General features: G+C 44.0%; 1 protein-coding gene across 29 annotated transcripts in view; it reads left to right on the top strand.

Moving 5' to 3' along the window:
* Positions 1-1,319: 1,319 nt before the first annotated feature.
* NRCAM (neuronal cell adhesion molecule) overlaps positions 1,320-13,263 on the top strand; it is a 269,027-nt gene continuing 257,083 nt past the window's right edge. For 11 of the 29 annotated variants that reach the window (XM_084793749.1, XM_084793743.1, XM_084793741.1 and 8 more), the window contains exon 1: positions 1,642-1,839. The gene's annotated coding sequence lies outside the window, so the exon portion shown is untranslated. Of the gene's footprint in view, positions 1,457-1,638; positions 1,840-13,263 lie in introns of those variants that run through there. The other 18 variants (XM_084793752.1, XM_084793747.1, XM_084793760.1 and 15 more) reach the window with 5 other exon arrangements.

Genomic DNA, 13,263 nt, shown 5'->3' with positions numbered 1-13,263 from the left:
AAATAAAAATAAAGACCAATTGTTCTTGAAGAATTGGGGTGGAGGTGGAAGGGTCAGATAGCCAAACAGACCAGTACCTGTGACCAACACTATTACACTATGACACACAAGGATCCGGGAAAGAATCACAAAGAAAGATAACAATTAAGTCAGGAATCTGAAGGTTATGCAAGTTTGCCAAGTTGGGGGGAAAAGATGGAAGGAAAATCCTAGATAGAAAGATTCTCACATATAGAGAGCCTTAGGAAACTTCTCACACCAGGGGATGCAAAGGTGAGTTGAGGGTAGATTGTTAGGTAAATCCAAAAATTTCTGGGTTATTTTTAGGAAACAACAAAAAAGTCAGTCTGCATCTTTTTTGGTAGCATGTCTGTCTGTCTGTCTGTCTGTCTTTCTTTCTTTCTTTCTTTCTTTCTTTCTTTCTTTCTTTCTTATCTCTTCTTAGAAAATATTTTAGAAGAAAATTTAGAGAATGAATAGTGAGGTGTGAAGCACCCAGACAAATTGTGGTGGAATAAGACCCAAAGTTTAGAACAGTGACAAAACTGAGACCAATGTGTGGGGGCAAACAGCATAGCCATAGATCACAGTACTGCTAGAGTATACGAGGGGGATCCCTTTGCTGGGCAGTAGGAGAAAGAGAACACTGCCACTTGAATGCATGTAGGTTGAAGTTTAATTTCAAATTAAAGTTACAGCAGGGCAGAGGAGCTGTCTGGATGCTGAAGCATGACCTGGATCCAGGTTTATTCATGAATCCCATTCTAACACCTGTTCTGAAGGCTCAGGAGAGGTTCAGAAAGTAAATGGTCAAGCTGGGGTGATACAGGGCTGTCTGCTACTGGGCATGCAGAAGGGAGGCAAGGGGGCTCCAGAACCTGAGTTGTGTAGCATGCAGTGTGTTTACTCAACTTCTGCACATTTAAAAAAATAAAAGAAAAAAGAAAAAGAAAGAAAGAAAGAAAGAAAGAAAGACAGAAAGAAAGAAAAGAACAAAGTTGTTCTTGAGGGCTTGCATAATATTCTGCAATCTGAAAGCTAATTTCAACTACTCCAGAAACCCAGTTCCTACTGAAAATAGCATCTGCTTAAAGGCTAAAGGCACCCTTTCTCAAGTGTATTTAGAAACGACAGTAGTAAAACTATAAAACAGTACTCACCCCACCCCAATTAGTGTTTCAAAGACACAAAATGCTTTAAATTAAAAGAGGAGGGTTGGAGGTAAGAGGAAGAAGGAGGGAGGGAGGGAATGTGTGATTCAGATCCATCCACCACACTCACGGAAATCTAATGCAAAGCAAGTGGCATTTAAAACACTCATTTTCTGGAACATCTTCTGTAGACACATCCCAGTCACCAGTCCTCTGAAAACTCAAGTCCTGCGCTCCTGGCACCTCACAGCCACAACCTCACGCGCTGTGCGGTGGCGGAGGTCTGCAGTGGCGCGACCGTTCAGGTGAGAAGCCACCCGGTCCCTAGGGCGCCCAACGCTGTAGCCCATTCGCTGTAGCCACAGCTGCGGTGGGAGGGGTGTTGGGCCGGAGGGGAGGGGGCGGGCGACGCCAGGAGAGTGCGGGGGAGGGGGACGCGGGGACGCTGAGAGTCGGGAGGGGCCTCAGCGCGACGCTGGGAAAGGGGAGCGGAGGGCGGGAGCGGCGGGGACGCGCTCTTCGCCTAGGTCGCTGGCGGACACGCGCTGCAGTCCGAGCCTCAGACGCGCGGGCGCGAGGGACCGCTCAGGGACAGCGGAGGCGACAGCTTCTGAAACACACACGACAGCTGTGCTTCGGGGTCTTGGGCATTAACGCCCCGGCAGGGCAGTGGGCGCGCCGCGAAAACGTGAGTAGCCCTGGGTGTGTCTGGCGGTGGCATTGGTGACACTCAGTCCTGATGGGTGGACGCGGCTGGAGCCGAACAAGGAGCCGAAGTCACTCGGGCACTGGTGCCCCGGCTTAGCCCGGGTTCTTGTAGTAGTCTGGCTGGGTCTGCAGGACGGGCGAAACAGGTCGGCGACTTCCTTTTTCCTTGCAAGCCCCAGACTCAGCCGCGGGCACCGGTTGAGGAAAGGAGATGCGCGCCCTAGAAGGACGCAGCTCAGACCCCAAAGCTCGGGTTTCGCCGGCGGGCCCCCAACAGCTCCTTGGGTCCCAGGTCAACTTCAGCCTGAGCGCTGGCTCCCTATGCCTTCCCGGCAGCCTGCCCTGAGGTCTGCCTGTGGACAGATGGGCAACACACAGCTTCCCGGGCTGGGACGCGGAGGACGTGGAGTGTCACAAGACAGGGTCGATGGGCGAGGAGCGCCTGTCCTGCAGGGCGCGCAGTAGCGTGCGCGCATTCGTGTCCCCGCGGACACATCTGGGCGTGGGCTTTGTTCAGATGTGCTAACACCTGCGCAAATTGTCGTGTCCAGGGAGCGATACTGACTGTCCTCCTTGGCTTTCTCAGCCTTGACGAGGAGGGAACAGGATAGACACTAGGGGCCGAGAGCTAGGGACACTTGCAGGAGGCTTTGTTGGCCGCCAGGTGAGGGCCCCCGCAATCCCTCCACCATACACAGCCTCTGTGTACAGGGGCTTGTCAAGGGTGGCGCACCCGGTTTGGGACAAACTGGAAAGGGCCTCTTTCCTGCCTAGGCTCACAAGAGTGGGATCTGACATCAGCTTCGCCTCCGGTGCTGTGCTGAGCCTGGAGTGACTGCAGGCGCTGAAGCACCACCATCTAGCTGAGAGCGCCATCTGTGCCGGCACCGCCCCAACCCTCCAAGCAGCGCGGGTGGGCGCCACTGCACGCTAGTTCCCGCCGCGTACGGATCCGGACACTCTTGGCCAGCATCTGCCACAGCACAGAGCAGGCATGGGATTTCGCAGTAGGGAGAGCCAGGGAGTCATTCTCTGAGAAGTGTTCTCTGGGTAGCAGGTGCAGCTCCAGAATTCCCAGGGTCCCCGGGCAGGTCATTTCTTTTCCTTTGCTTTGGGCTTCCCCTTGATAGCCTGAAGCTGGCTGGCGGTCCTTTTGACCAGCGCAGAGGTCTCCATAAACAAGAGTCTTTCTCCGACCTCACCACTACACCCCGATCCCCACCCGCGCCGCAAGCCCCATCACTAGGCTACACTAGGAGGGAAGATGTCCCGAGCGGGGTGTGTTCTTTTTCTTCGCTGGGCTTGGAAGTGTGGTTCTGAAGAACTGGGCTCTTCGTTACCTAGGCTCTAGCAGGAAGCTGTGGAGCAGAGTTTAATGGGGGCAAGCAGCCTTGTTTAGGCGCGCACCAGGAGGAGCTCCCCCTGGGGTTGTTTTGGAGAGGAACACAGTAGCCAATGAATACAAACCTGCTTGAGCTGGGCTGCTAACCATTCTCCACCTTTCAGAAGTGCTAAAGCAATTTAGACAAGCTAATTCGTTCTGCATTAATGATTACAGTAGCCAATATTTTTGGGAGAGCTTTAGGTGTGCCGGAGTTATGCACATACCACATTTCATCCCAATTCTCTTTAAACACTCCATTTTAAAATGAGGAGACAGCGGCTTAGATAGGTCAAGTAACTTTCACAAGACCACATAGCAAGGGAGCAGTGGAGCAGGATTGGCTTTTTGTCTTGGTGTTTCCCCATTGAAGACTTTGAAAATGTGGCCTTCTTGAGACTTCTCATGAATTTAGAGGAAACCTAAATCCCAAGTATTCAACACCAAAAGTACTATGCCATTTAATACACAGACAAAGCCACTTAGTTAGGAACTTGATACTCAACTCATTGAGAGCTTCCTGCCTCTGCCTCCCAGATGCTTGGTGCGCATCACCACACCCAGGTTTCATTATAATTTTCAATAAATCTTTCTGTTTTACAAAGACAAATAGTGTGTGTGGGGGGGGGGGGTTGTGCGTTCGTGCACGTGCATGTGCGCGTGTGTGTTTGTTTGTTTACTCTATGTCCCACATGTACAGCACAGAGGACAAATTTTCAGTAGTGGTCCTCTCTTTCGACAATGTTTTGAGGCACGGTCTCTCTCATTTCTGCAGTTATGTTTTGTGCTGACCAATTCTCAGTCTCCCATCTCACTGCAAAAGTGCTAGATTTGGGCACTGCATTAGGTTTTTTTATGTGAGTTCAAGGGAGCAACTCACAAGCTTGCACCAAAAAAAGAGCTTTTACTTGCTGAGTCATCTGCCCAGCCCCAAGGTGAACATTTGTATCTGATTTGGTTAAAAGCCCCACTTCTGAATGTCTTTTGTAGACTGTTTCAACTACAAAAGTGTTATTCCTCAAATTGGACACTGAGTTTAAATAGAGTCTTATCACAGAAGCTTAAACTTAAGAAGGCCTTCAGAGCCCGACATGGTGTCCGATGCCTTTGATTTCATCACTTAGGAGGCAGAGGCAGGTGGATCCCTGAGTGAGGCCAGCATGGTCTACAAAGTGAGTTCCAGGACAGCCAGGGTTACACAGAGAAACCCTGTCTTGGGAGTGGGGGAAAGCTTTCAATATCGCAAGTATATGGCAATGTGTGGTACTCTTACCAAGCCGCCCCACATTACTAGCAGAAAAGAAGAATGAAAAGGAAAGTAATATTGACCATCTTTGGCATAGCTGTTAGAATTATTCCAATTGGAAAACGCATTAATTTTGCTTTTATAACCCTAACTTACGTAAATTGTTAAATGCTTTATCTTATTGGGAATATAGTGAGGATGTAGACCCTGGGCAACTTTGTGCTTGGCAGTTTGAATTTTAAAAGCACTGTAACAGGTGTCGGAGAGCTGGCCAGGTCATGTATTGGAGGGTAGTGATGTGGCCATGGGCTGAATGCAAACACCCATATACCGCAGTGTTGTTGCAGCGGTGACAATAAGTGAAAAGCAAGTTGCGTTTGGAAACATTGCCTCTTGTGAGGCCCATGTGGTGATCATGGCCTGGTGTGAGGGCTTCAGAAGTGTGTGTGTCAGAGGGTGCCGAGAACATGCTGACCAGGGCTGTAGGCAACATTCTTAGAGATCTCTTCAATGAACACTTTTATGTAAGTAGTATTCTCCTCATGTGATGGATAGAATGGAATCTGTGCTATATCACGTTCCTACAAAGGTACTAGTTGATGGAATTCCACAGAAGGCTTTCTCTAAAGAGATTAGTTCGTTCGTTCATTCATTCATTCATTCATTCATTCATCATTCACAGGTATATACTGAGTGACTGGCCTCTTGTTCCAGGCACTGTGGCGACAATAATGAGCCTGACATTTCTATCATCAATGACCACATATTTTACTTTTACATATCATAAATGGCCGGCTTGTAAACTTGCACAAATTAGTACATTGGTGTTACCAGCACTTGAATCCTGGAACACAGTATATCACCATCTGTAAAAGCCCCGTCCGCTGTGACCTCTTCCTGTCATCATTCTCCTGAAAGGTAACCACTAAATGTCACCACGGCTGACACTCTTGCCATGACAGCATTAGTCTCAACACGAAGCTGCCATCGGCAGCTGCCACTGGCGTGTCCCCTTAAAGAACATTTTCTGTCTGAGAAGGATGACAAGCCAGAGCAAACAGGTCTGGAAGAAGGCAGCTCTGCTGAGAGTGCCTGCACTGGGGCGCTTTCAGTGTGTGGATCTAAGGAATGTTTAAGTCAGCTTTCAACTGCTGAGATGGCCCATGAATAGGAATTGATTTGCAAATGACTGAAATGTGTCAAATGTGACCTGGAGAGATGGTTTAGAGCCACCCTGCTCTGTTCCAGGATCTGAGTATGGGTCCCAGCACTGCTATCAGAGGACTCCCAACTGCATGGAACATCAACTCTAGAGAATACGAAGCCTTTGGCCTCCGCAGGCACTAGTGTTCACAGGCTGTACATACCCGCACAGAGATACATACACACACATAATTAAAGATAATAAAAAGAAATCTTTTTAAAAGCACTTAGGTGTTCTCCCTATTTTAAATTTTCTGTTTTTCCATCTGAAGAAGCCCTTAATCATCTTGGCAGGTAAGTATACCTTCCTGGCAGATGAGAACAAAGAAGAGACCTAGGAGCTAAGGGCAAGAATCCAGTGGCTTATTTTAGTTAACTCATTGTCTGCTCATGCAAACGAAAGATCATTTGGGTCCCCCTCACCCCACCCAGAGAAGCCTCTGTTGGCATCAAAGGGAAAAGGCCTGCTGTCCCCAGATCTATTACAGTATGATTGACAAATACAGGTTCCATATATTTAAAGGCATGCACCGTGATGTTTTCGATGTAGGTGTATATTATGACATGATCATCAAGTATTCATCCCCTGTATTTTCACTTTCTTTCCCATTGTGCAGTGGGGACATTTAAGTTCTACTGTCACAGCAAACTTCAATAATACTACAATATTAGTAGCCACAGTCACTATACTATTCATTAGATATCCAGAATTCATTGTTCCAGTCTAATGGACTTTGAATGCTTTGGCTAATGCTTCTCCATTCCTCAGTGACATCCGTCTTCCTATCCCCATCTTCAATCCATGGAACCACCATTTGACTGTAGGTTTCTGAGTTTGACTGATGGGTTTTTTCCCCCTTTGATCTTTTCATTTTTTATTCCTCTAACTCTTCCTCTTTCCCAGTTCCCTTCCTCTCCCTCATTTTAATGATTTAGTCTTTACTTTATACGTATGGCTACTTTGTCTGCATGTATGTTTGCATCACATGCATGCAATTGCCAAAGAGGCTAGAAGAAGGTGCTGGGTCCTTCGGAACTAGGGTTAGCTGGATGTGAAGTGCCATGTAGGTAATGGGACTTGAACCCCGGCCCCCTGGAAGAGCAGCTTAACTGTTGCGCCATCAGCACTGGAGGGCTCTTCTGTTTTGATACAGGGTCTTACGATATAGCCTAGGCTGGCTCTGAATTCCCCATATACTTTCCAAATGCTGGGATTACCAGTGGCCACCACACCAAGCTAAGAATAAAAAAGAATGCATTATATCAACGGAGAGTTGTTGGTTCTTCTTCCCAAATCAAGAAAAAGGCTGCATGAAGGAGGAACGCTCTAGATTAGCTTTACCTCTATTTTTAGTAACTTGCATATAAGCAATTATCTTGCAAAGGAGAGACACAGTCAGTACATTTATACAAAATGTAAGCTGCTTTTTACTGTAATAAAGTATAAAGTCTGTCATTGCAGCCATCTTAAAATAAATAGATGAATGGCATTAAGTGAAATCACACTGTGAGGAACTACCACCAATGTCCAGGTCCAGCATCGTCTTCATATTCTCGAACTGAAACTTGGTAGCTATTAAAAATAACAGCATCTCTTCCCCTAATTTCTGGCAACTACCCTCATCCTCCATCTCTTTGAATCTAACTATCTCATGTGAGTTGAGTCATACAGCCTTTTATGGCTTGCTTTACTTTGCACAATGTGTCAGGCCTTTCTTCCACTGTGAACATAATTTCATTCTCTATGCCACATTTTGTCATTCAGTTCTCAGTGGAAACCTGGGTTATCTACTTGCATGATGTCCCCATAAATATGGATGCATAAGTATCTATTTGAATCATTGCTTTTGATTGTTTGGGACATATACCCAGAAATTAGGCTTTTGGATCACATAACAACTCTTTTAAATTTTATTTTAGGCTCACCATACTTCTTACTGTAACAGTTGCATCATTTTATATTCCCGCCAATTGTGCAATGTTTCCAAGTTCTCCACATCTCTTGTTTTATTTTATTTATTTTTTTGTTTTTTTATTTTGTTTTGTTTTTCAGGACAGGGTTTCTCTGTGTAGCCTTGGAAGTCCTGGACTCAATTTGTAGACCAGGCTACCTCAAACTCACAGCGATCTGCCTGCCTCTGCCTCCCTGAGTGCTGGGATTAAAGCTGTGTGCCACAATGCCTGGTTCTACTTTCTGGGCTCTTGATAAGAGCTGCCACAATGAGTACAAAATGCTGTAACTACTACTTTCTTTTGTTTTTGTTTTTCAAGACAGGGTTTCTCTGTGTAACCTTGGCTGTCTTGGATTCACTTTGTAGACCAGGCTGGCTTCAAACCCACAGAGATTCATCTGCCTCTGCCTCCTAGAATTACAGGCATACGTCACAGTGCCCTGCTTCTGTCACTTCTACTTTTAAAACTACAGAATAAGAACTGGGGAGATGTCTCCATGGGTACAAACAAAAACAAACAAACAAAAATCACTTGCTATGGAGGCATGAGGACCTGGGTTCAAATTCTCCAAACCCATGAAGAGCCAGATGTGGCATGCTTTTGAAATCTCAGTGTTCCTACAGAGAGACAGGAGCAGAGATAAGGCAGGGGTTGGGGTACTGGAAGATCATGGGCCTACTGGCCTGGCATGCAGTACAGAGGTGAAAAGCAAGGAACCCCTGCCCCAAACAAAGTAGAAGGCAAGGAATGACAGTGGTTGTCCTTTTACTTCTACACACAGGACATGGCACATACAGATACATATAAGGCACATGTACCATATACGCCTAGACACAAAATAAAGCTATAAATTAGTATACTTCATATTGTGCAGTAGTCATTCACAAGGTTTTCTAACACTAACTAGGAGTTGCACAAGCTACAAGTATGGCTGACCTCATGTCTTATGCAAAGCCTGAAACAAATGCTGTGGTATGTATGTCACTCTTCATCATGAGACAGCACTGGTGATGTCTGTCCAGTTGATATTTTAATGTGTTGATTGGAATACACACACACACACACACACACACACACACACACACACACACACACTTGTCTGTGGTGCACTTGTGCCAAATGATTTTGTTACAAAAGTAGATTAAATTAGTACGCCTTTCTTTTATTGCCCCAAAGTGCCATCAATATTTTAATCAAGACCAAGAACACATGTGCCCCACATCTGGAACAAATAGGAATATCTTTATGTGGACCATTTAGGGAAGTGCTGGAACTGTAAATTACTTCTCCGTGCTGGGCATTTCTTTCCACCATTGACTCCTCAAAGATGGCAGAATAACCCTCACCACTCAATTATAATTGGTTAGCTGAGCAGTTAGAAAAGATATGGTGTCAACTTAATTGACCTATTTTATTGGCCTATCAGATTGAACTTCCAAATTAGAAAAAAATAATAATAACAGATTGATGAATGGTTTCCCTCAAATAACTAAAATAGGCAGTGAATGTAAGAATTTCTCAGCCAGGCGAGGGGGCACATTCTTTTAATCCGGGTACTCTTCAGGTGGATCCCTGTGAGTTCAAGGCCAGCCTGGCCTACAAAGCAAGTCCAGGACAGCCAAAGCTACACAGCAAAACCCTATCTTGGAAAACAAGGCAAAACAAAACAACAAAAATAAAATAATCTTCCAGTGGTGATCTACACAGATTCCTGCCCTGCTCACAGCATCGTACTGTCAGAGGTCTTACTCAGTTTCAAAACACTCCTAGCAAGTCCTATCCCACATTGTGCATTCCCTGGTTTTCTTCTGCATTACCCTTCATTATTTAATTCACAGGAGAATGAAGATGACAGCTACTATTATACCAAATGATCCTAAAATTCTCCTTATTAAATGATAACAGGAAATAGTGGATGTAGTATTTCACATATGTATGCTCATTTATAATCTATTTTAGATTTTATGATATGCACGGTGTCAAAGCCCACTCTGACTGGAGAAGCCTATTCCCAGTGCAATCTGAGGGAATCCTGTAGGAGGTCTTCCACAAGGGACTATGCAATGAATTTCATTTATCGTTCTCAAGTGGGTTGAGAGCATTCAAAAAATTCAGTATATGTATTCAGCATGTAGTGGTCTTTCCTCCAAATTTCAACTTTAAGGATGATTCCATGCCACTTTTAGATGCCCCTGGCAGTTGGATGGTTTGATTTGATTGAGCATGCATTTTTGACAAACACTACAAACATAGCTTAAAGACTATGAACATATTCTCTCAAGAGAAGAGGCAAAGGGAGGAAGAGGGCTAATTTCCCACTAATTATGCCTTAAGGTAAGAATAGACTGTCAAAGAGTTTCGTCCTGGAGGATTTTTTTTTTTTTTTGGTTCTTTGAGGGAGGATGGCTTGCAAGCAAGCAGCCTTCCAAAGCCTGGTGCGCCTTTTCAGTCCCTTACCTCAATAGAGAGCTGAAAGGACAAAAGTGAACAAAGGAGGCCTGTTTTGCCTGCCCCACTTGCTGGGCTGTTGTCTTGGCCCCTTTCAGTGAAGGAGGGGGGAGCTGGGTCAAAGTTGAAGAACACTGAAAAGGAATTCAAGCTTCATGTCGAAATTTGAATTATAGCTTCAGTTTGAGCACAGTGTAAATTAGTTTGAATTGAAATTTTGCGTCTCTAGAACCATAAGTGACAGATGGTGTTGGAACTCTGTATGTAGCCCTGGATGGCATACCCATAATGTTGAGTGCCCAAGCCAGGCACTCGATAAACATCTAGTTAACTGACAAAAGTTTGAACACTGTAGGAAGTGCAGTTTGATGCTGTACAGTGCATTAAGACACTGGACTGTGTGAATTAAGGGGAGGCCTCTGTGTCTGGCATACACTCAGATGCACTCGGTCCCTCTAATTGCATTGCAAATAGTCTTTTGACTACTCTGCGGGTTTCCCTTCTCTTATCTGGTTGAATAAAACCAGAAATGCCTAACCGGCTCCCATGTAAAAATACATTTCAGTAGTTTGGTATTGTCTGCAGAATATTTTTAATGTATAGTAAAGTGAGTTTGTCACAAATATTGACTAGCCAGCTAGCCAGTGGGGTTTTTTTTCCTGTATAGTATATTTGTGAAGAATAATTTGGGCTGCTGGTTCTGGTAAAGGCTGATGATTTTTATTTGCCTTCAAAGTTATTAATATGTGACACATGGTTCAGCATTCACTTTGATATGTAGCATCCAATCTAGATGTTTTAATAAAAGTGAGATGCAAAATAAAATAGTTACTAGGAAGTAGAGGTTACCAGAATGTAAATGAAATAAAAAAAACAATTTGAGCTCATTTAAAATTTACTTAGTTTTTCCATGAAAATATAGAAACTGAAAAACCACAGTTCTTAAACACAGAGAAATTGAGAGAGTTGAAAAATTAGCAAATTTGGTTTTGGCAACTTTGATTCTTTAAATGACTTGGTGACCTTGTCTTTTGCTTCTGTATGCGCACTCACATGTGTATGCATATGCACACATACGTGTATTCCAATACAGACAAATTTCTGCTCTCAGAGGAATAACATGGAAGCAATTTGGATATCCAGTAAAGAGGGAATTTAGGGAATATCCTCTAATGTAGACAAAAATTAATTTGCTTCAGGTGAATTCTTTTAGTTCATATGATAAAATGCATGCTTACATTTAAGCTACCACATTCTTACATTTTAAACCATTGCTGGAATAAGGTTTTGGAGCTCCATGGCTAAATGTATGTGTTTCTGGCACCAGTTACCATGACGTGGAAATTACAGTGAATGCTAGGATACATCAAAGGTTGACTGCTCTCTGGAGCCCTGTGAGGATTTCCTAAGTAGCTGAGAGTGAGAGAGCTCATGGTCTGATTCACTTGCGGGATCTGAGAAGGAGAGATTAGGAATGAGGGACCGAAGAGAGTTTGGCTGGAGGGAAGGCTCTGCTGAACACTGAGAATCACGACATCCCAGAGAAGTGTCCGGTGCCAACAGGGATGAGACTTAGGTTAAGTAATGAGCACAGTGAGCACAAAGCAATGCAACTCTAATAAGACAAAAGCTCAAGGAATAAAATAATAAAAAATGAAAATGTGTGGGGATTGGCTAATAGAGAATGACTTTTATTCACATCATCCACTATTAGATATATTTTATTTTATTGTGAGGCTTCAGATCATTGGAGAGACTTAACATCATAAGACAAAAATAATTTGCACCTTTGTCTGTAAAATAAAATATGGCAATATATTTTCATTGAAAAGAAACTAACTGAGAGTTTCCTGAGAAGCAACCCCTGAAGTGATCCCAGTATAAAGCCGTTAAATTCTTGGCCAGGTCTGCTCTTCTTTCCAGCTTTTATTTTATTTTATTCTTTTGTACAGTGGTCTCATGTTGAGGACATTAGAGAAGTGGACCTGTAAAGCGAGCTAGCACTTGGGACTATTCTTCATTTCCAAAAGGGTTCTTTCCTTTGCGCAGAATTATATGACTCAGCTCCTAAAATACACCAAAGTTCCATTCAGGCCCTTTTTAAGGTGTGTGTAAGGATAGAATGTATTCCTTCAGTCTGCCGAAGGACTGTGGCATTCAGATACTCAGGGAAGCCTCATCAAATAAGATTAAGTCAATGAAGATGGAGACAGGGGCAAATTAATAAAAATATCTCAACTTCCTGAGAATGGTGGTTATTTACTCTAAATCATATTGAGAGGCCAAGTTCCACATGTCAAGGATAAAAGATAAAAAGGTAACTAAGTAGTCATTCAGGTCCATTGGACCTTGCTCATAATAGAATTTTGGTAGCATCCCCTGGGTATCTGACTTGGTCCTCTACTCCCTAAGGAGCCTGCGATGCTTTTCTCTTGCACGTAGAGGTGTGCACGTGAGAAGTCCATATTTGGTGGTGAACAACTGAATTCATAAACATAGCAAAATGTCAGACTGTTGAAGGAGCTTTTGTTAGAGATAATGGGGTGAGATTTTTGTGCTTGGCCCTGCTTTAGAGACAGATGAAGTCTATACCATAAGAAATCAAACATTTGTGATCACATGCATGCCTGTTGATTCTGCAGATTGTAATTTGCTTTGTGCTTCTAAATCAGGCACTTGAGGTGGCAGGTGAAATGATTTGACGAAGTATGATGGTATTTTTTTTTAATCACTTTAAGTCGATCTTAAATGCTCTTTTTGTTTGTGACATCCAATAACCTCTACTATAGTTTTCTATCTTTGCTCACCCAAGATAATTCTGGATTTACACAAAGCTTCCCTTCCCCTCATTTTCTGAAACTACTACATATTCTCTCTCTCTCTCTCTCTCTCTCTCTCTCTCTCTCTCTCTCTCTCTCTCTGTGTGTGTATGTGTGTGTGTGTATGTGTGTGTGTGTGACAGCACTTTCATCTAGTTAAGCACTTTCTGAGATCGCTTTCTACCATGTGAATTTGCAGAAATTGAAATCAAAGCACACAGGACAAAAAGGTAAACGAAGAGACTTTAAAGGTCCTGCTTTAAAGTCAAGACGTTGTCTCCACTTTGCTTGGCCCTTCCATCCTTGGACATGTCATTTGCTTTGTATTCTGATATGTGAGTTGAGTTCCTGCAG

This window comes from Acomys minous (genome assembly GCF_964271855.1).
Source record: "Acomys minous genome assembly, chromosome: 8".
Lineage (NCBI taxonomy): Eukaryota > Metazoa > Chordata > Mammalia > Rodentia > Muridae > Acomys > Acomys minous.
Note: the sequence above shows the minus strand (reverse complement) of the source record. Positions and strands in the feature narration are given on the sequence as shown.